The sequence below is a fragment of the Quercus robur genome, chromosome 4, assembly GCF_932294415.1.
Source record: "Quercus robur chromosome 4, dhQueRobu3.1, whole genome shotgun sequence".
NCBI classification, from domain to species: domain Eukaryota; kingdom Viridiplantae; phylum Streptophyta; class Magnoliopsida; order Fagales; family Fagaceae; genus Quercus; species Quercus robur.
In genome coordinates this window covers 18,943,864-18,971,038 of record NC_065537.1, presented here as the reverse complement: position 1 = coordinate 18,971,038, position 27,175 = coordinate 18,943,864, and the positions used below count along the sequence as shown (strand labels likewise).

The 27,175-nt window shown below is 33.2% G+C and overlaps 1 protein-coding gene and 1 long non-coding RNA gene across 12 annotated transcripts in view; one reads left to right on the top strand and one right to left on the bottom strand.

Annotated features, from left to right (window-relative positions):
• LOC126720768 (receptor-like protein 33) overlaps positions 1–27,175 on the top strand; it is a 322,024-nt gene that overhangs the window by 158,593 nt on the left and 136,256 nt on the right. Inside the window, exons 5-8 of one of the 11 annotated variants that reach the window (XR_007653647.1) lie at positions 678–742; positions 5,188–6,103; positions 6,729–6,812; positions 7,243–7,814. The exons of 6 other annotated variants lie outside the window; for them this stretch is intronic. The gene's annotated coding sequence lies outside the window, so the exon portion shown is untranslated. Of the gene's footprint in view, positions 1–677; positions 839–5,187; positions 6,177–6,728; positions 7,815–27,175 lie in introns of those variants that run through there. 4 more of the 11 variants (XR_007653645.1, XR_007653646.1, XR_007653641.1 and 1 more) reach the window with 4 other exon arrangements.
• LOC126720779 (uncharacterized) overlaps positions 1–27,175 on the bottom strand; it is a 156,523-nt gene that overhangs the window by 3,719 nt on the left and 125,629 nt on the right. The gene's annotated exons all lie outside the window — the stretch shown is intronic.

Genomic DNA, 27,175 nt, shown 5'->3' with positions numbered 1-27,175 from the left:
AGTTTAGACAATTTCATTTTTTTTGTTATTGATAATTTTAGACAATTCTATGTTAGCTTGTGAGACTATACTATGTATGAATGTTTTTTTTTTATTTATGCATAAAATTACTGTTCAATAAATGCCGGTTAATTTTTTTTTTTTTTTAATCAATGTTTACTAGGCTATGGTGGAATACCTTTAGCACTGGTAATTTAAATCTAAGGCCCTTAGAGCTTAGTGCCCACCTGCCTAGAGATTTCCTTCTGCTCCCTTGAGGAGAAAAACAAGTGAGGATTCCAATGGATCTGACTTAGCCTTGGGCAGGCCAAATATGCGTTTTGTCTTAACCTTTGTAAATGATGGGTTCATTTAGGTTCAACTTCAATGGAACATGTTTGTAAATTATGACTCCAAATTCAATTTCTTTCCACCGTCAAAGAAAAAAGGACATTTTGATTAAAATTTGAAGAAATAGGCCTCAATCAAAAAATTACATTGAGATTGTTTCCTCCTTTATTGTTTCCATCCAATTTCTTTATCATTTGATGCCTTTTGTCACTCTGTTCTCCCTCTCTCTCTCTCTCTCTCTCTCTCTCAAAATTAAGAGGCTCATCCATGGTTGGATTATTAACACAGACTTTTCAATTACTCGAGTATTTATTTTGTTTTAATTGATTTTTATTTTTCTAATGCAGTTAATTGTGATAGTTGGTGTTGGAGTTAGTATTAGGCCCAAAATTTCCTCCACCTTGGATGGGAGGTCAGTCTAGTTTTTATTATTGGACAGTAGGTTTTCATATGTATATTTTATTGATCTGATTGGTCTACTTAAGATGCATATTTTTTGCTTACCTTATCAAGCATGTGTACTCACTGTAGTCAAGAATAATCCTGCAATAGTTAATTTCCTAGTTCCAGTCATTCTTTTTTAATCAAATGGTTTCTTATTTTAAAAATTGATGTGTACCAAACACATAGAATCTTGAATTTTTTAGAAAAATGTGTATCATTTTGACTTTTAAAAGCTACACTACATTTGTTTGGCTGTGTACAAGATTGTTTGAGATGAGAATCATGAATGACTCGCATTGCAGCATTGCACCTTACTAGTCTATGATAGTTTACTAGGTTAGCTAACCATTTAAAAGTGGGACATGCTGTCCAAGTTAAAATGGCTTGACATTTTAATGCCTTTGGTTAGGATAACTGAAACAATATAGTTTGTTGATTGGTTGAAGAGCTATTTTTCAATAATATAATCTAAAAGCATAGGTCTTTATTATTTTTTGTTCTTTTTCTGCTACTTAGGAATATTTGAATTATAGTGAGGATGACTGGGCCACAACTTCATTATTGTTGGTATAGCAACTGTAGTTGTTCATATAACTGCTTTATTCCTTATGTTTTTGGAATTGATCTTTCTATTCTTTACGATCCTTTGCCCATGTTTTTTAGCCAATTTCCATAGCTCAAACTAAAATTTTAAAGTAGTTTTGAGTCACATAGTTGTCAATGGAATACAAGACAAGCATTAACAAAAATGCTCCAATTTCAAGTCAGTATTATGCATGTAGAAAGGATAGTTCGAAAATGAAAATCAGCATTTAATAGTTTAACTCGCCTCTAAATTCTGTAGAAGGTTATGAGCTAAGCATCTCAAAATTCATGGCATATTGTGAACTGAAGATGGGCTCTCTAAATGAATGTTCTCAGGTATATAATATCCATAGACATTTGTCCATTTAAGAACTCACCTCAATTACACTTTCTGCTTACACAGCGTATTTGACGAGGAAAAGAAGTATACCTTCTGTAATCCAAAGCAAAAGTTCCAATTTACCTGTAGGCTATAGCCAAGGTTTTTGTAATGAACTTTATCTATGATTCAGGTTGGCACTATATGTTGCTTAACTTCTCAAGCCACCAAAAATGTATGGACATAAACATTCTTCACAACTTAGATTGTAAGAAAACTGCTAGTACCTATCCCAATACTCTTATTCGGTGATGGGAAAAAAAAAAATTGTCGTGGCAATAAATTTTTTTTTCAAGATTCATATAATGTGTGGTATTCTTGCATAAATACCCCAATACCACAACCACTCTCCCTGAGATTCAAGATTCATATAATGTGTGGTATTTTTAAAAACTGTTTTTGTGTATATATATATATATATATATATGATGCATCGAACCTTGCAATTATATTTTTGATTGACTACTTACCAACCCATGGAAATTAGAAAAATATTACTACCACATCTTGAAGCAGAGTTTGGGTGTAGATTCATACTACCTTCTAGGAAGATTTCATGTTAAATAAGAAGTGAAAAGAAAATTGTACTTGAGTCAAGCTTGTGTACTGGGGTAGCAGTTTTCTTGATTTTTAATGAAAATGTTTATTTATCCAAAAAAAAGGGGGGATTATCTATTCTCATAAAAGCTAAACAGCTGGTAGTAAATGGGAACTAAATTCCTATTAACCATGACTTTGGCTTATTGTAATAATTGATTTTTTTCTCTTTCTATGATTCAGAAGAATCCTTTTGTCCTTTATTAGAATAAGCTCCATTCTTTAGGTTTTTTTTTTTTTTTTTAATCTTTTTATTTTATTTTATTTTATATTTGTGTTAAATAGATATCTATAGTTTTTATTATTAGGTACAATGTCCATTTTCTATAGATAAGACAAAATAACATTTGATTTTTTTCACTTTACGTTTCATTCTAAATACAGACTGTCAGCTCTGTGCAATTGTGGCAAGTGCATCAAGTATGAAAAAATACCTATCACGTATTCTCACCTCCTTGCATATAACACGCCTCATGCTCTTTTAATTTAGTTCCAATATAATTTTGAAAGGAGTTCGTGCCCTTAACATGCAAGGAATTGCAATGTCTTAGATCTTCACTACTATGTCTTAGCCTACTCAAATTTATTGATAGCTTTATGCATTATCTGACATATGAGGTTGCTATTTCCTGTCCTCTAGCAAAATTTGTTTTCCACTCTTTGTGAAGATATTTCCATATTGCTAAGGCTTTTTAATGAGACCCTCTGTCTCATAGAATGATTTCTTTTCTACATATATTGTTGTTTATCAACAAAGCTCAAGTGCTACTCTAGTTTTCTTTTAAAAGAAAGTAGGGGAAAGATGTTGGATGGATAGATCTAATTGAAAAGTCGAGAACAATGAACCAGAAAAATCTGAGAAAGCTCCTAATCAACATGTTGAGCCCAAGAAAACTTGTGAAGATTCAACTCAATGGGTTCTCTTTGGGGTTTATTCTTAGTAGCCAGTTTTTTCAAATGCAGTAATTGATGTCCCTACAGTATGCCACAGCAGCTCAATTTTTTATATCGTCTTCCATTGACATTCTTAAGCTAGATGAATCTTCTTTTGGTTTAATTGGGAACTCAAGAAGTCCATCAAGGGCACTTAATTAGCTCCAAAATTCTACAATCCTGATTCCATTCTATAAGTGACACATACACCTCTCTCTCTCTCTCTCTCTCTCTCTCTCTCTCTTTGTGTTTGTGTGTCTCTTTAATCTTTCGCACTTTTTGCATCAAATTCAAGAGATAATTCAACGCTAAGCTTTAGAGCTAGGAGGCAAGGTTGAGTAGAGTTGCAAAACAGAACCATACTTGATTCATCTTTGCACAGTGAGGCTGGAAAAGACAAACAATTGAGTTTTTTCTGATGAACAATAAATGAATATGTTCATGTAAAATAAGATTGGAGGACAAAGATTTTTCTGAATTATATTTTCTGTGTATAGAACTTTTATATTGGTCTGAATATATAGATGTTGTTACAATGAACCTAGACAAAAATATTGACAGCCTAATCCCATAATTGCAGTTAGACAGAACAGTAACAGCTACCAAATCTCATAATTATAGCTGATTGGAAACCCCTTAATTGAGCTGATTGGGAATCCCTTAATTGTCTCTAATACTCCCCCTCAAGGTGGAGCGTGTACATGAGTAACGCCCAGCTTGCTGATAAGACGATGAAAAGAATCCTTACCCAAAGGTTTCGTAAAAATGCCAGCAATTTGGTCATGGGATCAAATATGACAAGGTTGAACCAATTTGGATTGGATTTTCTGTGTATAGAACTTTTTTTTTTTTTTTTTTTGATAAGTAAGAAAGATATATATTAAAAGCTACCTCATGAAAACACAAGGCAGAACAGAGAATACAGAGAAGGAAACAAACAAAAAGATAGAAGAAAAAGAAAAGAATGAGAAAACAAACGGAGACAACAAATAGCAAATTAATTACAGAGAAGAGAACTAAGGAACATAGGGATAGAATCACTAGAGGTGAGTCCCCAAGCCCTAGACCAATCAAAAAGAGAGCCACTAAAGTAAGCGAGCAACTGGTCATCAGACTTGTCCCTATCCTCGAAAGTACGCCAATTACGCTCTCTCCAAATACACCACATTAGGCACAACGGAGCTAGATTCCAAACGCCAGAAGAATGCTTTCCAAACCAATTCCACCAACCAAAAAGCATATCTGCAACCGATCTTGGCAAAACCAAAGAAATCCCAAAGGATCTAAAAACCATGCTCCACAACAGATAAGCTTTGTCACAATGGAGAAGCAAAGGATTCACCGACTCCCCGTTACAACGGCACAAAATGCACCAATCAACAAAATCGAATCCTCTATACCGCAAAATATCCACTGTAAGAATCTTCTCCCAAGCCGTAGTCCAAACAAAGAAGGAAACATGAGTAGGAGCCTTAGCCTTCCAAATACCTTTCCAAGGAAAGGTAATAGGCATTGGTTTGAATATATAGATGCTGTTACAATGAACCTAGACAAAAAATTAATAGTTGCCAAATCCCATAATTACAGTTGATTGTAAACCCCTTAATTAAGCTGATTGGCATTCCCTTAATTGTCTCTAATAGTTCAACACACCATATATGTCGGGTTTGTGATTTGAATATTGTTGTTCACTTGTTTGTATCTAGGATATGTGATTCCTTAAATATCCTTAACAAACATGAAAATATTGTGAATTTGTATAGATTTTTATTATTGTTGTGGTACTAGGTATTATAGTCCCTAATAATGTTATGGGTATAAACCAATGGTTCTAATGAGTTTGCTTTTCAATGTTACTATCTTCATTACATTAAGTAAAGGTTGGATTGCTGAAATTTCTAATAGTTACTAATTTCTAGTTTGGTATGAAAAAATAAATAAAATGTACAAGATGGGATGTGCACAATAGGAATTGGAAGCTCCAGTAAAATTGCAGTGGAGATGGTTTGGTGCTCAATTTGGAAAGCAAAGGTCCCTAATAAAGTTAAGATGTTTACATGGAGAGCATGTCATAACATTCTACCTGCATGTGCCAATCTATTGAACAGAAGGGTTCTAACGTAGCCATGATGTCCAAGCTGCAAATTAAATGAGGATGACATGATGCATGAATTATGGAATTGTGAAGAGGCTCAAAGAATTTGGTGCTGTAGAAAAGAGGTAATTAGAGCATGAATTCCTAGACTTTGTTAGAATAATTCGGCCTGTATTGGAGGAGGGCTGTGACAACACTGTGGAGCAATCCCTGATACTGTCCTGGATGATTTGGAAGGGAAGGAATAAGTGGGTCTTTGAGCAGTCTACAAAACAGCCAAGTGTCATAGCAGATGAAGCTATAGAATTTTGGCAGGAATTTCAAGCAATCTGCAACTCAGGTAGTTCAACAACTCATGCCGTAACAGGCCATTGTATTAATCTCACACTGCATTGGAATCCTCCCTGTAAACCTATTTACAAGGAATACTTTGATGGTACAGTTTTTGAGGATTTACATAGAACAGGAGCAGGGGTCATAATCTGGATGAACAAGGATTGCTCATTGCAGCAATGAGCTGAAAAGGAAAACTAGTTCTGGAGAGCTTTGTGGCAGAACTTGAGGCTGCAGTCCAAACCATTCGGTTTGCTCATGATGTTGGCATACAGAGGGGACGAGTTTTAGTGGGGTATTATATATAGCAAAACTTCAGGAACACAGAAACTACGAGTTTTGGTGGGCTAATGTTGTGAAGGAAGGTAAATTTCATCTGCAACGTTAACACGTTCAGCAATGGGAAGGTAGTTTTACTAGATACTCATTTTGGCAAGATGTGCACATAATATTGAAGATTATGTAACTTGGATAGAAGAGGTCCCATTATTTTTTTTTTTTTTTGAACAGTTGAACAATGATGTACTGGGTTTGAATGTTTCAACATGCTACTCGTTTGGTTTTCCAAAGAAAAAATGGAAGCATATCACATTAATTCTACTCATACAGGGGACCAATTCATTTTTTTTGCCCCCAACTAGTTCATTCTTACAATCAAAGTGGGGGGCCTTAAGCTTGCTACAACTAAATTTACAGAACCATGAACTATATATAGCTCATAATCCAATAACACAAGACATACACAATACATTTATCGTTTTTTATTTATGCATAAGTGACTGTTCAATAAATGCCAGTTAAAATTTTTTATCAATGTTTACTAGGCTATGGTGGCATAGCTTTAGCACTAGTAATTATCATAGACTGAGGCCTTTAGACCTTAGTGTTCACTGCCTATAGATTTCCTTCAGTTTTCTTGAGGAGAAATATAAGTGATGCTTCCAATGGATACAACAAATGTACCGACTTAGCCTTGGGAAGGCCAGATATGTGTTTTGTCTTATTCTTTGTAAATAATGGGTTTCATTTCAGGTACACAAAGCCTATTCTATACTTCAGGAAGACTACCAGGCCTCAAGGCAGGATCACCATGCTCACAATACCATTCCCCAGGAGGTTTGGAACCTAATTTGGAATGTAAAAATCCCTCTGAAAATTGGAATTTTTGTGTGGAAAGTCATGCATGACAGTTCCTACATTTCTGAATTTGTGTAATGGAGGGATCAATGTCCATAGTACATGCCCTCTCTGCAATTCTGAGGATGAAAGCACCACTCATCTTTTTCTCTACTGCCCTTTCACTAGAGCCATTTGGCATGGTTCATCATTGGATATTCATACTTCTGAGCTAAACAATGTTTCAGTCCAAGGGTGGGTTGGGTCCTTGCTGATAAGACACAAAAGGATGGATCAGGAGTCAATGAAATACCTGCAAACTCTATTTACTGTCTTGTGGTCGATATGGAACCATAGGAATCTGGCGGTTCATAAAGATAAGCAACCTAACCCAATAGAAGTGCTCTTATCTACTCAAAATGTCTTGCAGGTACCATGAAATCTTTAACGAGGCTGATTCATTGGGCACACAGAGGCATCAGCAAAATACAGACCAAATTCCAATTGGTGGGCAGTGGCAGCTGATCATAAAGTCAGCAGGTGCAAAAAGAAAGAGAGCTAAAAGAAGTGCTTATGCATATGAGGCCAGAAATCTACAAGGAGAAGTGGTGTTTTGTGGTATTAGGAGCTGTGCTACTGGATCTGTTGCAGGTGCGGTTCAGGATGCGGTAGTGGAGGCAGCAGTCAAAGCTAAGAACCTTTGATATCAACAAATTTTGATGTTAAGTAATTGCAAAAAGCTAGTTTAAGTAGTGGACAAGAAGCGAGCCCCAGATTGGAAAGAGAGAACTCTCATGGCAGACATGTCCTCCCTACAGCAGATGGGATTAGATTGCAGGCTGATTTTTGTTTCTAAGGTTATCCTTAACTATGTATGGTCGTTAGCTGTTTTAGCTACAAAAGAGCTAACTTACTACTGCTGGCCGACTGTGGAACATGATGTAAATGCTACTTATGGTTAATACCTTTTTTGAATGGTATCAAAAAAAAAAAAACTTCAATGAAGCATGACTATGAAGAAATATTCCTCATCAAAAAATTACACTAAGACTGTTTTCTTCTATGTTGTTTACATACGGTTTCATTAACATTTGATGCCTTTTGTCACTCTCTTCTTCCCCTTTGAAAGACCGAATGGCTCTACATACTTCACAAACTTTAACTAAGAACATTGGTACTTAGGAGCTTTTCTCTCTTCCCTCTATTAAAAATCTTTAGATTTAAAATAGAAGAAAACCACAATAAGTATACATTATACAGATATTATAAGCCCAATCCCAAGACATATTATAAGAGAGCATTATAGAAGTTAGTTACCATAACTTTTAAATAGAGTTTATGATGTGCCTTTGTTTCAGACCCAATTTCTCTCTCCCTTGTGTGTGTTTGTTTCTCAAAAAAAAAAAAAAAAATCTCAAGGCATTGAAGCCACTTGTGTGCAAGCTCCTCAAACAATCAAAAGAAAACAACATTCAATTCTAGGGGTGATCATTTGTGTTCACATATCGTGTTCATGTCATGTTAACTCATAAATATCCAACCATATAAATCTACACGAACACAACACGTTTATTAATCGAGTCACAACCCCTCACCCTAACATGACCTGTTTATTAAACAAGTTGACACTAGGGGTGTCCAACCAGACCCGGTACCCAACCCACCCGATTAACCCGGCCGATTCGGCCCGAGAACCGACCGACCCGACGCCGGTGACGGTCGGCGGCGGATCTCCAATCCCAAAATCCGAGTCCGACGGGTCGGTTGACGGGTTAAAGCATGGAAAACCGATTTCAACCGACCCGACCGAAAAACACACCGGAAAATCTTTCTCCGTCAATTGAAGTAGTTCGCCGGTATAATTTTCTCCGATCTGTCGAGATCCGGCGAGATCTCGTCGAGATCTGGCCTGATCTCTTAGAGATCTCACCGGATCTCTTCGAGATCTCGCCGGATCTCTTCGAGATCGGGCCTGATCTCGTTGAGATCTCACCGAATCTCTTCGATATCGGCCTAAGCTCGTTGAGATCAGCCAAGCTTTCTTCGAAATCCGGTCAGATCCAGCAAAAATAAGCAAATTTTGGCAAAAATCCAGCGCGATTCTCACAATCCGAGCCCGACCGGAAAACTTCGACGTCCGACCACCCGAACCGTTGCCGTCGGCAGGTCGGCGGCGGGTCCATATTTAGGAGACCCGAAGTGATCGGGTCGGTTTCGGGTTGGGCACAAACCCGACCCGGACCGACCCGTGGACAGCCCTAGTTGACACGATACGATTCACATAACCCATTTAGTAAAGGCGTAAATGCTCTTTTTGTCCCTATATTTTGGGGTCATTTCTATTTTGGTCCCTACATTTCTATTTTACCACTTTTAGTCTCTAATCCAATTAACGTTTGTTATTTTAGTCCTTTCCGTCACTCAACTAACAGAAAAAGCTGTCGTGACAAACAGAGTGCACTATTGACACAGTAAATGCTGAAGTGGCGAATAAAATAATAATAAAAAAATTATTTATTATTTAATAAATGCCAAGTCAGCATAAAATAATAATAATAAATGCCACCTTAGATCCATGTCAATTTAGAATTTTAAATTTTAATTGATCAATTTTTTTTTTTAAAAATAGAATTAAAAATAAAAAAACACATGAATTTAGATCTAACATCCTCTTCGTCAAGAACACAGAAGATCACAACCCAGAAAAAATCATAAAAACCCATAAAATCAAACACAAGAACACAAGAAAATCAAACTTAGAAAAATCATAAATGAATATAGAAATTAAATAATAAAAAATATAAATAAAAAAGTCTTCTGCAAGCTCCAAGCTCTCTCTCCGTAAATAATATAGAAATTAGAATCTCTAATTTATCAATTTCTAATCTCCAAGCTCTCTTTCTCTCGGTGAAAATCTCAAGCGCTCTCTCAAGGTGAAGGTGGAGGTGGCTGATGGTGGTTTCGGGTTAAGTTGGATCGGAGGTGATTGAAGGTGGTTTCCGTTGAAGGTGAGCTCTCTCTCTCTCTCTCTCTAAATCCATGGCCAAAATCCCAACTCTCTCTTTCTAAATTCATGGCCGAAAACCCAGCTTTCTCTCTCTCTCTAAACCTTAGCCAAAACCCAACTCTCTTAGACCGAAAACCTGGCCCTCTCTCTCTCAACCTTGGCCCAAAACCCAACTCTCTCTCTCTCTCAACCTTGGCCGAAAACCCAACTCTCTCTCTCTCTCTAAACCCACATCAGCTTTTTCTGTTAGTTGAGTGACAAAAAGGACTAAAATAACAAGCGTTAATTGGATTAGGGACTAAAAGTGGTAAAATAGAAATGTAGGGACAAAAATAGAAATGACCCCAAAATGTAAGGACGAAAAGAGTATTTACGCCTTTAATAAACATGTATTAGGGTTGGCATGACCTAACATTATCCATTTAATAAATAGGTCATGTAGTCAAATTTACATGTTTACCTAGCACGGATAACCTATTAACAATTCTCATATTTTATAAAATCATTATATATATATATATATATATATATCTAAAAGCTAAAGCGTAGTATTTATTGTTATTATGCTCCTACTGAGCCACATTAGCAGCCACATCTTCCACTAATTTTCTATACTTTCTTTTCTCTATTTAAACTGTTCTTCTCCCCTATTCTCAAAAAAAAATAAAAAATAAACTCTTCTTCTCCCCATTAATTCACACCTACTATTACATTTTTTACAACCTTTTCCCTTCTTTTTTGTCTCTTTATCTCCCCACTACTCTCAACTTTACGGTTACACTTTCTTCCTCACTCTTATATTTTGACTCATTTTCTCCCAATTTCATTTTGTATAGATTTGATATCATTTTCTTAATTCAGTCCATATTTTCCCCCCACAAAACTATGATTACTCTCTCTCTCTCTCTCTCTCTCTCTCTCTCTCTCTCTGGATTTTTGTTCTTTCTTATACCTCTAATTAAGGTTGATGGTTCTTTTTTTTTCATTAGAAAGTCTTCTCTTTCCCTTTTATAGCTTTGGTTGAATTTTGGTTTGGGTTAATACTTAGTTTCTTTTGGAAATAGGAAATTGAATATGCCTACCAATTGTTTGAGTAATAAATTATTATACTTTGACTCACTCTTATTATACTTTCTTCCTCACTCTTATATTTTGACTCATTTTCTCCCAATTTCATTTTGTATAGATTTGATATCATTTTCTTAATTCAGTCCATATTTTTCCCCCCACAAAACTATGATTACTCTCTCTCTCTCTCTCTCTCTCTCTCTCTCTCTCTCTCTCTCTCTCTCTCTCTCTCTCTCTCTCTCTCTCTCTCTCTGGATTTTTGTTCTTTCTTATACCTCTAATTAAGGTTGATGGTTCTTTTTTTTTTCATTAGAAAGTCTTCTCTTTCCCTTTTATAGCTTTGGTTGAATTTTGGTTTGGGTTAATACTTAGTTTCTTTTGGAAATAGGAAATTGAATATGCCTACCAATTGTTTGAGTAATAAATTATTATAAAGTCTTTTATATATATATATATATATATTCCTTTAGTTTCATTTTAATTTTGGCGAAGATAACGTTGTAATTTTGTGATGAGTTTTGATTATTATGATAATTTCTTTATTTCTAAAGATATGGGAAATTTGAATAATAAATTTGAAACTTATAAAGTTTAGTTGTATATTAGAAAAATATAATACACTACAATAGAAGTTAGAAGAATATAGTTCACATTTAAAAAAAATATTAATCAAACACAAAAAAAGTAATAAAATGATATATTTGTAAAGATAAAAAGATTAAAAAAAATTACTTGTAAAAATCTTTTTAAAAAATAGACAATACTTAAAGTAATTGTTACTTTTTATATATTACACCTTATTACATAATATTTATATTCTCACGCATCGCATAAGTCTGCGGCTAGTATATATAAAATCAGAGACCTCATTGTGTGAGAATCTACTCTTTTGCCAAGTGGCACGTCCTATGAAGTTTCTCTATAATCATCAAACTCTCCCATTAATTGCCTAAATTTACACCATGACTCTCTCTCTCTTCTTCATGTCTTTTAGTATACCAGCTGTTGCAATTTTTTTTTTAAGGGACTAATAACTAATGAGATCGACATAGATGGTCTTTTAGCATTTCTAGTGCCTCAATTGCACAAATCCATATCCTTTATTTGCTATAATCATTATTATTTTATTTTATCCCATGGGAACCATTATTATTTTATGGTGATATAGTTACATACATCTCATAAACAGAGTCTCCATCCTCTATTAATATATATATATATATATATATATATTGGGTAAGGCAAATTTTTACGTTGGTTATTTAAAAAAGTTTCTGCCTTTGTAGTTGTGTAGCAGTGTAGATGCATTAATCACAGCTTTCCTCCAAAATGATGTTTTAGTTTTTGCCTTTTTGTTTGCACATAATGTACCTTAATCATCATTCTGGTATAATGACTAATGTAGTATTTCCTAAACCTTTGACTCCCCAACCTCTCTCTCAAGCTCGTCTCCATTCTCTTTCTTTCTCTAAAAAAAACCCTTTTATAGTTAAATTTCTGAAACTATTGCTATTCTCAAATTTTGTTTCCATGCTCACAATTTTTTAAAACACCAAGCCAGTAGAAGAAACCTGTTGCTCTTGTAATCTTTTGTTGTAGCTAGTAGTGGCTGTCCATCGCACATTAAGTGGCCATGATATGTATGAGTTCAAGCTATCTTTTGCTACTTTCAAAAATTAAGTTCTTCACTTACAATCAGTAGGGTTAAGATTGTGAGATTCTTTGTTTTGCTATTTTCTTTTATAGGTTGTGTTATTATGTATATTGATTTCCAAAAGATGCTAGAAGTCTAGAACTAAGAAGTCGATAATTGTTTATTGTAGTGTAGAAGTCTTGTTGTCAATTTTCTTTTCAAGTTTGTTTAATCTTAGCATATGGTTTGAGTAGATTGGTCTTTTCAAAATAAACAAGAGTTGAACCTACTGTAAATCTTAAATTTGGATTATAGGGATCAAGCAGGTAACGCCTTGGGTGGAGGGGATTTAGTCAAAGGCAATTGAATTTGCAGAGGAAAAACAACACAACTATTCAATCAACATTCTTTAGACTCCAAGCTTCTTTCTCAAGGGAGTCTCTTGATATTTCAATAAAGAAATATATATTGACTTTTTTCCTTCAAAAAATTGAGTTTTAGTTTAATGGTTTTTTTTTTTTTTTTTTTTGAGTTTTGGTCTAATGGTAATTGTATAATGATCTATATATTGTGTGTGCTTTCTTTTCTATGAATTTCAATAACATATGAATTGAGGATTTTAGCATTTGGTTCATTAAGTTTTTTTTTAGAGTATATACGTAAAATTGACCTTCAATTAAACAGGCTTGGTCTGTCAAACCCAAATCGACATCTTGAATAAACAGGTCAATTCACATCGACTTAATATGAAACCAACCCGTTTAGACGTGTTCAATGTAAAAAAAAGATATTGATCAAAAGCAGTGAACCTGGTCAAAGCATATGAAGCAAGAATAGGTACATATGAAGCAGGAATGGGAAATATGGCTTCCTATCTGACATCACCAATTATGCTGGAGGCAGAAAACTCAGCCAAAAAAAAAAAAAAAAACTGCTGAAGGCAGAAAAAATTGGCTCAAAGGTGAGCATGTTCATCAGAATTCAGAACCAACTACTTTATTAGAATTGGACCATACCAATAGCCATTCATATCCAAGATTGTTAAAATTTTGAATTGAACTATCCTACTTTCTCAAAATAATTAGGATTGAATTAGAATGGTATAAAACTTAGAATCGCTTGTAGGATGGTTTGGGATTGATAAAATCACAAGATCCTACGATCCCAAACCTATCCTTTCTTCTAGAAGATTGAGTCTAAAGTCTAAACTGAAAATTCGACTGATATTTTGCAGAGCATCTACGAGCCTCCTTGCTAATCAAAATGTTTAATTTTTCACAGAGCAAGCTAATAGATTTTGAGACAAAGATTAACTACAAAATTGATTATAACCTTAGGCTACAACCTTCCTCAATATCTTTTTATTTGAGGTATATTTTGACAAATCTACCATTGGATTACATCTTCTTATATCCATTATGTTTGCAAAATTTCTAGAAAATTAAAAATTAATAGTAATGTCATCAATAAATTTTTTAAATTGCAAGTTATTTTAGTTTAAAATTATGCATGATATATAAGCTTATAAATCATATAGTAAATAATATCCGATTAATACAAAATTTGATATATATATATATATATATATATTAAGAACGTAAATAACATGTAACTAAACAATTAGATTTTCAAAAGAACAAAATTTAGCAATAAAATTGATTGTAGCCTAAGCTTACAACCTTACTCAATATTTTTTTATTGGAGGTAGATTTTGACAAATTTACCATCGAATTACATTTTCTTCTTATATCTTCCATGCTTGCAAAATTTATAGAAAATTAAAAATCAATAGATATGTCATCAATAAATTGTTTAGATTGCAAGTTTTTCTAATTTAAAATTATGCATAAAATATAAGGTTATAAATATGTAGTAAATAATATCTGATTGACACATAATTTGACATGTGTATTAAAAGCATAAAATATATGCAATTCAACGGTTCGATTTTCAAAATATGCAGTAATGTTAATTTTATTAAAAGAATTTATAGCCTTAAATTACAACCAATTTTATAGCTAAATTTTATCCTTTTCAAAATATACAGTGATGTTTATTTTATTAGGTACTGTTGTAATCTTAGGCTACAATCAATTTTGTAGTTAAACTTGGTCTTTTTTTTTTTTTTTTTGGCATATAAATTTCGGCATCATTATCAGAGAAAGAAGCTCACTTGTTCGTTTCACCCTGGATTGCTTTTAGTCAACACAGCTTGAATAGGAATTGGGAAATTTGGCAATACTAACACCCCACTGTCTTTCACATTTTATGTCAATGCATTACAGCACTGAAGCTTTGCTTTGTTCAAAGGAGAACGGTAACTAAAGTGAAAGAATAGGAGGGCATACGGTGGGTTTTTTTTATATATGCTTTGCTGTCCAAGCCATTTTTGTTTGGCTCAAGAATTTTATTGGGTAGCTGCTAGTAGGCACTAAAATAGCGATTAAAACTATATTTACCAATGGGGTAATGCTGCAAAATGAGCGGCTATTTTTGCTGTGGAGATTGGTGTTGATCCTGTGGAGTTTTAAGGCGATTTAGATGTTAAAAGTCATGAAATTAAGAAAACTGCCACCATGTTCTACTCTATATGGCAACATAATCATTAGTGAAACTCTGACAAGGTTTTCCCACTCTTGTTTGTATCATGTACAATGTTAAGGACACACATGCTTTAGCAGGAAGAGCTAAGGAAGGCAATGATCTGCTTGTCTGGATGAAAAAGTTCTCTCCAGATCTTTCTTTCTATATCTAATCTCGTTATCTTAATAAAATTTGAACAAAGTCTGGTTTCAAACATATTTGGTGTCTTGGGCACCAACCATTAATAAAATGATGATATTAATCCATATCATCATGTGCATTGCACATGAATCATTTAACTCAACCAACTGAATGAGTCTTGTATATTGCACATGACAAACGCGTCATATTCCTAGTTGGAGCCAAACCTTTTCCATAAACTTCAACTTGCCTTTCTTCTCCAAAAATAATAAAATCCCCAATGCACAAATGGACTTTATTTTCTTTTTTTTATATATAGCAATTTTTAAATGATGAATTTGTTATAGTTGCACTTATATAGGTATAATTACACTATTAAACTAAATTTTTTTTTCATGGATAATTTCTTAATTCTAATGATTTATTCAACATAGAGAGTCTCTATTTTTGTCCTTTTTTATTATTCTTCGACAAAAAGTAAGAACTTATGATTTTCGATTTGATCCAACAATACAATTCTTGAACCCTTGGATCTTACATAAGATCCCGTTTTAACAACCTAGACCATACCAATGGATATGACCAATGGAGTTGAAAATACCAGGAATGCAACTAACCCAACTAAACCTTATTCCCATCCTACTGAAATAAATCGGACATATATGTAAAGCAAATAAAAGAGAGCTGACACAATTCAGACAACTAGAAAACCAAATCAATCATGCTTAGGATTAGAAACAATTTAGAACCCAATAGAGCCCAAGTAAAGCCAGTGTACATGCTGGCAACCCCACAAGCTTCTATCTCTCTTCTGGATATGAACTCCATTTTTGTTTCCTGAAGACAAAAAACCTCAACGCCCCAGCTTTTGTTCATATTCTGCACCCGGAGTCTTTTGTCTTTATCATTCAGCCCCCTAACATTCCAAGTGATTAATTTTAAATTCATTGAGGCACCACTAATTCCCGATCCCTAACTACACTATTTGAAATAGCAGAAACCTTCTCAAAATTCCAGGAGCTTAGCAAATTCTTCAATTCCCTACTACCTTTGACACCCGTTTTGTTACCTTTTATTCCGAGAGCTCTCTCCCTGCAAGACAAATTTTTTCTTAGCCTCTAAGGCTAAAAAAAACAACTCAGTAATTTCTGCTTCGAAACCTTCCAAGGAAATCCTCACAGATTTCCTAAATGCTTTAATTCGATTGAGAACCCAAGGTGATAGATTTGTGGATGCACCCTCAACCTCCATGTGGACATCAGGATTGGCCACGGCCAAAGGTTGCACAGACAGAAGCATGAGGTTGACCGTATCGGAGTTGATCGTGGTGTTTGGAACTTCTTCTGTGGGTGACTGAGTGAGAGACACAGCTTGTGATGTTTCTTTGGGCTGGATAAGGGGCTGAGTTAGGGGCAGCGGGTTAGGTTGTGATTGTGAGTGGTTAGTGGGCTTTTGTCTCAGTTTAGGTTTATTATTGGGCTTGTGAACCCATTTGCTAATCTCCTTTCCTTTAATAGTGTTACCCGTTCCAGTGAAGTTGAGCTTTGTCCCGGACATGTAGTAAAAAACACTCATAAACCTTATTCATAAACCCGGTCCATCACCTTTACTTAGACTTCAAGAATTACCCTTATCATTCATGTTACAAGAAGATAAAAATATAAACAGATGTATCCAAGAATGTGTGTGTATCACAAAATTAGTATATGAATAACTCCCTAGAGTTCTGTAGGGCCCTAGAAAAGCCAAAGTAATAAGACCTATACAATGCTTCACATAGCTTCTAATATAAATTAAAACCCTGCCCCTAAAAATCAAATTAGAAGAGCTTTAGAAAAGCAAGAAGATAAATAAATATTAATTGTCAAAAAGATCTCTCACAAAAAGGGAAAGATGCACATTTTGTCAAGTAAAGGTTAAGTGTATGCGTCAAACATTGGAACACGAACAAGCATCCACAAGGCAATTGTCACTAGGGAAGTATCCTAAACATAAAAAAAAAAACTAATTATTTATTTGAAGGCTGGTATTAACTATCTTAATAAGATTTGTTTAGATTTTATCTCAATAATAATAATAACTAGTCGCTAACCCGTGCTATGCACGGGAATCTACCTATTTATGTGATAAACTAAAATGATTTTATAAAATTTTAAATTGATTAAGAAACTACATTATTGCATGAATTTCTCTTGTATAACTTCAATTTGTATTACAATTTGATAAAGAAGTCATTGTTTGAACCTATAAAGTAATAAGTTTTAACTTTTAATGGGTCTAAACTTTAAACAATGAAAAAAAATCACATGTTAGGTTGTGTTCCTAGCAACCTTGAAAGAAAAAGTAAAGGGGAAAAAAACCATAAAATACCATCAAGCAATAAGTTTTAATGGGTTTAAACTACAAACAATGAACAAAAATAATCATAAACAATCATAGGTGCAAGGTTTGGTTACCAATATCAGATGGTTGTAAAACACAACCTTTTAACATTGATTTAGGGTTATGCAGAAGGCAACATAAATGACAGAAAATTGTTTTTACGTTGTCTGCTATACCAACCATCTAAATATATTAATTCCAAAAAATATTAAATAAAATAATTCCTAGAATTATATGAGATAATTAAGAAGAACATCAAGCCCTTGCGTGGATGTTATTTGTGGACGGCTGTCCATCACTGCAATTCATAGAATTTGTTGTTAATAAGACAATAGAGTTGAAAACTAAAAGCGATTAGGTGGCCTTTGTACTTCAGGAATTGTTCTCGTTGAAGAATCAACTTGCTTCCTACTATGGCTTCAATTTGATACATGTGTTTTCTTTGTGAAAATTTGAGTGAGTATGAAGGGTTTCAACATTGGTAGAAGTTTATATTTGTGAAAATTTTTGTTATAGAATTTTAGTTGAAATAGAATTTTCAAGCTTTTGAAACATATATCTAATAGAGTTTTATTTAAACTAAACTATTATAATACTTAATAAGATATAAAACCAAAAATAAAAAGAATCTAAAGTAAAAAGAAAAAGAAAAAAAATAGTGACGACGTGGAAAATTGTGGGAGCTTCAAAAGCTTCGGTTTTATATTGAAATAGAATTTTCAAGCTTTTGAAACATATATCTAATAGAGTTTTATTTAAACTAAACTATTATAATACTTAATAAGATATAAAACCAAAAATAAAAAGAATCTAAAATAAAAAGAAAAAGAAAAAGAAAATAGTGATGACCTGGAAAATTGTGAGATCTTCAAAAACTTCGGTTATATATATATATATATATATATATATAGATAATAAGATTTTTATTTTTTTATTTTTTTACAAAAATGCAAAAGACTATATACAAAGAAATAGAGACTCAATAAACATAGAAATGGAATCTAATAATATATTTATTTATTTATTTATTTTGGCCCCCAGAAAAGCCAAAGGAAAATATATCATTTTATTTATTTATTTTCGTGATAATTTGATGGATATAATGAGGAAGAGAATATTTAAATTTTTTTTCCTTGTAAACACCAAAATGGGCCTCTCCCCCCCCCCCCCCCCCCCCAATACCATAACTTTTTGAAATATTTAGGAAAAAAAACCAAGTCAAACTTAATTAGTTATGTAGCCTTTTTTTTTTTTTGGAACTCGAGTTCCAAATACTATGGCAATCGGATCAAACATAATACTTGGAACTTGAGTTCTAAAAAAGTGTTACATAACTAAATAAGTTTGGAATTGTGTTATTTAGCAAATTTTTTCAAAAAAAAAAAAAAGTGCTACATAACTAAATAAGTAAAACTTGAGTTTACCAAACTCAAGTTCTAAGTATTATGGCAATCAGATCAAACAAAATGCTTGGAACTCGAGTTTGGTAAATTCGAGTTTCACTTGGAACTCGAGTTCCAAAAAAGTGCTACTTAACTAAATAAGTTTGGTCATGTGCTATTTACAATTTTTTTTTTTAAATTATGCTATTTAGCAAAAATTTTCAACCAAAATGTGTTAGTTGAATTACAACTTACAAGTTACTTGACCATATACCAAGCTTAGATTATTGTTTACTTAATTATAAAAGATATAAAGGTACAAACTTATAGGAGAAATCCTGTTGGAGTAAGGTCATGTTCAAGGCCTAGTCTTAAATACTCTTCCTTAAGATTGATTATTGTTAAATGTGTGACTTCAGGATTTTGGGGGCTTTTGGGTTTTGGCACCTTAAATATGTCTTTCTTAATCTGTTTTGCAATTTTTATCATCAATTAGCTAATTCATCAAAACTTTCACGTTAGCAAACCATTTGTTAGACGTACGTATCTCAAGACTACCTTTTTTTTTCTTTTGGGTTAAGAATCATTTTGAGACTACATTTAATGGAATTTCTTCACTCCAGCATAAAATGATCTCACTATTTTGCCAATATACTACACTAGCTAAACAATGTGTTTATTTACAAGCCTTTGACCACAAGTGTTTTTGGACCTCAACAAAGGAGGATAGCCCATCCGGTGTCTTTATTTGTTGTTGTAATTTTATTTTATTTTCTTTCAATATATGATGTGATTTGGGAATACTTATAGGCACCGGATTAGAAAGTTGATTATTGATGAATAATATTTCTTTGTGAAGGTCGTACTTAGCTCAAAGTCCAACTAAGACAACCTATTATTGGCTTGCATGCATTTTTAGTGTTTGCATGTACCACCACGTGGTTTCAGCACGTACACTATATCTAGTGTGAAAAACTATCTACTAATTTCTTTGAATTTTATTTTCTTACCTATCCACTAATATCAAAAGGAAATTATTATTATTATTTTTTCTAAAAGAAGCAAAATTAAAGAAATAAGGAAAATTGAAAGATTTTGTAACTAATAGTCTAATACACTTAGATTTTTTTTTTTTTTTTTTTTTGAGAGGACTTAGTTATAACTTTTGAAGAAGCTTACCAGTATCACTCTTTAGTCTAAATAAGAGTCATAAAGATCCTAAGGTACAGTTAATTAAGTCGTTCATCTTGTATTGCATATATATCTCCTCCTTCCTCTCATCCTCTCTTTTATTTATGTTTCGAAATGGCATGGCATGGCTTAAAAGTTGAAAATTTTATTGAATTTTCCCTTAGTTATTTTCCAAAATTTCAGAGCATGTGTTCCGTCGGAATGACACATTTCACAATGGTATTCTTCCCATTTCAATCGGAACATGTTAATTAGTAACATCATACATGCTCAAGATAAAGCAAAGGTCAAATTTAGGAACAAATACATCATAATAATAAGATAGTATTAACATGATTAATCTAATAATTTTGAAAAAATCATTAAAAAATGTTGTAAATCATTCAGAAAGTGACCCAAAAAATTGAAATAGCACTAATTAAGAAATAATGAAAATGAAATACTATGAAATTAGTGTTTTTTTTTCTTTTACTTTCTGTTAAAAAAAATTAATCTAGGTTGGAGATGCTCTATCTCTTGCCCAACGAGATCTTAGATATTGGTCTTCTAGATATTCTCCTTCTTTGAAATGCAGCAAATGACATAATTATCCTGCAATAACAACTACAATAAAAACATTTAGGGAGAAGTTTAAACCATATTGAAATATTTGCATTGTGCCTTTTTTTAATTATTAAAGAAGTAAATTAGGAAACTTGTGCATGGAGAAAAAAATCCATGCTTGTTTATTCTATAATAAATATAATCAGATAACTTTGGACAATACGCAACATTAAACAATTAAGCATCATTCAGATAAAAATGTTCACACTCATCTATTCTCAGGTGCATCCTTTGCTAGATATTCTAACATATACATGCTGCAAAATAAATCATAAATGTTCTCACACACACATGCGTATTTATAAATCTCACCCAATAACTTAATTTGAACAATATGTATATGCAACAATATCAAACAAGCATCGTTAAAAAACCAAAACTGGGTCACCATTAATTACTGCAACCAAATAAAATGGGAACTAATCGGCTATAGAGTAACAAGAAATATCACACACTGTTTTCAACAGTCCCAGATCACAAATTGGGATCACTATAACTAAAATCCACAACCTCTAGAATTCTGAATTTACAAACAGCAAGTATAACCATGGAGTTCCATATATACATGCAGTCCAAACAAACATTAAACCCCTAAATTCAAAATGGCCACTTGACAAAACTGGGTCAAATCCTCAACAACACGTGCAGTAACATAAATTCAGTGACTGAAATCTAAGAAATAAATCAATAAAATAAGGTATACCCATTTGAGTAAATGAGCCGAAAATCAAATTGCTAGCCTAAATTTATTAACTTGGACACAGTACAAAATAATGTAGCAATCAAGTTTGAGCACCAAACAATATTTCAAATAAAATCAAGAAACAGAGCAATATGAATTTTAAAATATAGAAAATCAAGGAAAATAAAACTTACATGATTAGTCGTGTTTGCAAACTCTCCGTCAAGTCGGTATTCTTTCATGGTCCACCTTCCCATGCCATTGAAGCCATTCTTAGCGACAAAACTGAAACTTCGCTTAGACCCATAGTGTATTGTTTTGCTATCATCATAAAGCTCTTCGTCCTTTTGACTTCTCCAAGTTGCAGAATGGGTAGATCTCATCTTTCAATGTGCTTATTTTTCTTCTTCAGTTTGGTGTAAAAATAGAGATGGTCCATATGGGTTTCTTGAAAATCTTCATCCACGTGCTAGGATCCCCAAAAACATCACAATCGACGATAATATTCATTGAATCCTCGAAGATTGGGTTCCCTTGGACCTTGTTGAGAAGATAGTAAAGAACAATTTCTGCGTCATTAGGTCAAAACTTGACACCAGGTGGCAACTCCATGTATAGCTTCTGCACCAGCACTGATCTGAGGATGAATCTTGTTGTTGTGTCGATAATGAGTGCTCAAAAGATCACTGGACTTGAAACTAACCGAGATCACCGGTGAGGGCTACGACGCCGATGATGCTCGGCCGACGTTTGTTTGGGGCGATTTATCGGTTTGTGAAGCATTTCCGGGACAGTTCCACGGCGTCTCAGTCGAAAGATGGGTTGCTCAAGGAAGGGAAGTATGAGATTGCGATCAAAAGAGTCAATGCACTTATTTTATACATATATATATATATATCATGTTCCAAAATAATTTTATTATCATGTTGTTTAGATTTTGTTTTATCCTTTGTTTATCTAATTGTAATTATATACATGCAAGTCACTTTTCTTTGAACTTAATGATTGTTTATTCATTCTAATTTCTGGACCTTACTAATCCTGCCTAGACCCTACCATTTAGAGCACCCTGAATATTGAATAGCATTGCTTTTAATAAGTTTGCATATGTTATTGATTTTTACTTAGGTACATCTGCACATTACTAATATTACTTTATCATCTATCTTAACTACTTATTTTGTGAAAAATTTTGGCTTTGGATTTTATTGTAAACATAAGTACTGGTAGCATCATAATGCACTCAAATTATGGTTCTTTATTTCTTTTAGAGATAATTTTTAAAAACTCTAAAAAAAAAAAAAGAAAAGTTTATGGTTCTTTCTTTTTTGTGCAAAAAAAAAAAAAAAAAACCCATAAATTATGGGATTATTTTTGTACTTTACATCCCATAATATGAAATATGAAAACTTGTAATGATCACCACCCCTTTCGCTTCCAATTGTTTATTATAATGATGTACATGTGCACCGCAATATTGACGTTGGAAGAAAGATGATAGAAAAGAGTCATATTGTAAGGGAAGCCATTTTATGCTCCTAACTTATCTAATTGAGACACCTGTATTTCTTTTTTTTTGAAGGAAAGGAACTCCCTCTCCATTAGCATAAGTTGTGTTATGCTAAATGTTATTTTAACATATCAAAACATACTTTATTTATTTTTCCATAGCATTTAACTTTACATCCTATGTGACTATCTTCTATTTTAATATTCAGCACATTAAAATAATACTAGCCTCTAAGCACGCACTCACGTGCGCGTGCTCAGAGGCTCTTCTATTTTTTGGGTTAAAATTAATAATTTGCATTTATTATAATTTGAGATTTCTACTTTTTCCAATTACAATATATATATATATGAATACGTGGGGTGAGTTTTGTAGATTGGAGAAGTTTTAAAACTAACAAAAGAGTGATTCTATTTTGTAGGGAGTTAGAGAGTAGAAGTAGGAATTTAAATTAACATAAAAGTAGGAGCTTATTAGAAGCAGAAAGACATTTCAACGTAAAAGTAAGAATTTATTATTTTTTTCAATTTAGTATTTTAACCTCATTTTTAAGTTTTAGGTAAGGGTATTTTTGACAAAAAAAAAACAATAACTAACTTTCTTTTGCCAATTTACTATTTTATCACCATTTTTAAGTTGTTGGTTAATTAATTTAGGGATATTTTTGACAGAAAAAAAAAGCAATAACTAATTTTATGAATCCTCTTAATATATACAGCTGAATCCTCTTAATATATACAGACGACGAACTCATAAAATAATATAAAAAAATAAAAAATAAAACCATTTTTCATTCATTTATTTCACCGTCTCTCGCTCTCTCTCTCTTCTCAACTTTTTCTTCGTCTCAAAACCCAATTCAAACCATTTTTCTTCTTCTTATTTCTCCATCTCTGCATCAACCCAAATCTGCCAAACCAAATCCAGCATCAAACCCAAACCGATCAAACCTGAACAAATACAGCCACTACCACCCACAACCCAGAAAAGCCAATCATAACCCAACCATCAAACCTAAACATACCTAGCACCGCCGCCACAACCCAGCACCATCACTCTCTCTCTCTTCAATCGACCCAACCGATGATGCAAAAACCAACAACCACCGATTGCAACCCACAACAAATTTAGGTAGTTTTTTTGAGATTGGGGCATTTGGCACATCTAATGTAGGTAGTTTTTTTGTGTTTGGTATATTAAATGCTAAATTTTTAGCATTTAGCACAATTGATGCTAGTGCTTTTGCTTTTTTTTATTCATGCATTTTATATATATATATATATATATAAAGAGATGCATACAATTTTTATCTCTTCTGTAGCTTTTTCTATAGTTTTCAGTTTGTGTTTGAGTTGAGAGTTGAAGAGACCAATGGAGTGGAACTTAAGGACGATGATGATTTTCACTTTCTGATATATACGTATCGACCCATCCTTTTTTGGGTATTTGTTATTTTTATGTAGGGACTCGGGGTAAAGTGGATGGGTGGTTGAAGAAACTTTGTTCAGGCATTTTCTCGAACATGGTGGAGGCATCAGAGTTAAGGGAGGATAGCATGAAATGTTAAACAATATATGGTTTCACATTTGAGATGGTAAACGATGTTTGCCCTCCTATTCAATTCAGGTAAAAAAAAAATGTTGTAAAACAAACGCACCTTTGTACATCTCTGTTTTTGCTGAATAATTCTGAAGTTCTTCCACCAAAAAGAAAGGTACATCAGGCTGAGGGCCTGAGCCCATCTCTGTCTTAATGAATGTTCTAGTTAATTTGGGGTGAAAAAATCTGGTTTCAGAATCTGGCTTCAATAATTTATGAATGATGTGGGTAGGTTTTGGTTGTGTGTGAATTAAAGTTGGGTAGGAAAAATTAAGGTTGTTATTGATGAGGATATACATAGGAGATTGATGTTGAACTGCATCTATTTTAGGTTCAGCAATCAGCGTGGTGTGAAGTGTTTTTTGGGTGATTGGGGGTTTACAATTTGGTTGGGTCATACAATTGGCAGTGGATCTTGGTCAATCTTGAATGGTAGGGTGAGTCATTAATTTGAGGGTGGGTAGTGGCTTATTAATGATAAGGCCAGGGTTTACAATTCTGTTTGGGATGCTGGTTGGTTAATTCATGAAATTGGCGTATTGGGTCTTGCTTAGTCTTAGGGTAGATGTCTTAATAATGGTGGAGCTTTGCTCAAAGTGTGTAAACATAACACTGGGTGCGAACTATACCACAAGAGATTGAGGGCTTGGTGAAGTAGCAGGGGCCACTAGAAAGAAGAGTAAGAACTTTATATACAAATGATATTTGAAGGGAGACCTGCTAGTTAAAGTCCTATTCGCATGATTTATTTATTTATTAAAGGATGATATTATATTACGTTCTCCAGTTTTGTTTCACTATAATGTTCTAGAGCGACTCAATAACTTTGTAGCCTCTGTAATCAATGTTAAGCTGAAGTTGGATTTGTGGAAGGTCCTGTATTGAGGACAGAAATCATCTCTTTTTTCTGTGCTCTTTTACTTGATTAAAGGAAATGGAAAATCTCTGACCCCAAATTCAACTGGCTGGATTTAGTTGATTGGAGTGTAATTCACCTAAAAGGGAAGAACTTAAGAGCTGTACTTTGTAAATATCTTTAGAAACTATATACTGAAGACCAGTTTATTATTAGTCATAATGAAAGATGTTAAGGATTTTCAATATTTAAATTTTGAATCGTGTGCTGTGTTGTACTGTAAATGGAGGATGAATGTTTCCCTAGTTTGTAAGGGTGTTTGATCTTGTTTGATAGTGTGTTGCAAGGTGGGGATTTAGAGTTGTGTTTTGTAAATTAGATGGATAGTCTGACTTTAGGTTAAGGATGGGTTTTGTTTAGCTACATTTAGCATTTGGTGTTTTAGGCTTTGATGTACTACATCTCTACATTTTTGCAGGTTTTGTACTTTGTTTGATGCAATTAGCTGTTAAGTGTTGTATCGGTGTTTGTATCCTATTCTTTGTTATTGAGATTACTGATTCTTTCCCAAAAAAATAAAATGTTTAGCTGATGGAATTATTATCTAGATATTCACATCACATTCCTTATACTCAATAAGTGGGAAGAGTAAATTGAAGGTTAATTCTTAGAGTAAAGAAAAGCATTTATAAGTTACTGTTCTCCATCACAAGCTGTATTGTTGGATGGGAAAAGCTTGGTAGGAGTATCATTTTATTTTCTATATTTTCATTCAAAAAAAGAGTATCATTTTATTTTAATTTGAACTGTCTTCTTTCCCATGAATTAAATATTAGAACACGATCTCATGTCTTGTACATTCTCATCTTCTCTGTAGGTTATTGTTTTAGTTTATAATCCCTTAGGATTTGATGTAGTAGTACAAATTCTTGTGAGTGCTTCTATTCTTAGTCTTCCTTGTAATTGAACTTTTTACTTAATATATTTTTTTGTCAATGCTTCATACCCGGCACTTATTATTCTGTTCCAAAATAATTTAATTATCATATTGTTTAGATTTTGCTTTATCCTTTGTTTATCTAATTGTAATTATATATATACATGCAAGTTGCTTTTCCTGAACTTAGTGATTATTTATTCATTTTGATTTTTGGACCTTACTAATACTGGTCCCTGCCATTTAGATCACCGTGAATAGTGAATATATAGCATTGCTTTTAATAAGTTTGACCAAAATTCATTTCAGATTTCTAAATTTACTTTTGAAAGTCCTCGAAGTTTCAAATTTATTCAATTTAAGGTATTGCTTTAGTGTCCGTCATGTAATTGTCGTTAAGTGAAAATCTATAGAAAAGCAAGACTTAATGGCAATTTTCTAAAGGAAGATCTTTAATTGAATAAACTTTAAACTTAAAGGAGTTCTTCCTCCTATGAGGGCCCATATGTGATTGAACTGAAAGGAGTTATAGGAGTTCAAAGTCAGGAGGGCCCATATTTGATTGAACTTAAAGGAGTTCTAGTAGTTCAAAGTCCAACTAAGACACCGAAGTAATTGCTTGCAAAGAAAATTTAGGACCACAATTTTTTTTGTTACTAATCTAATGTGGTAGATTATGATTATTTGAAGAAAAAATAATGAGTTTATGTAAAAGCCATAGGTAGCCACACTCAATTGGCCACTTCAGAATTGTAACCAAAAAAAAATTAAGAGGTAATTTTTTCCGGT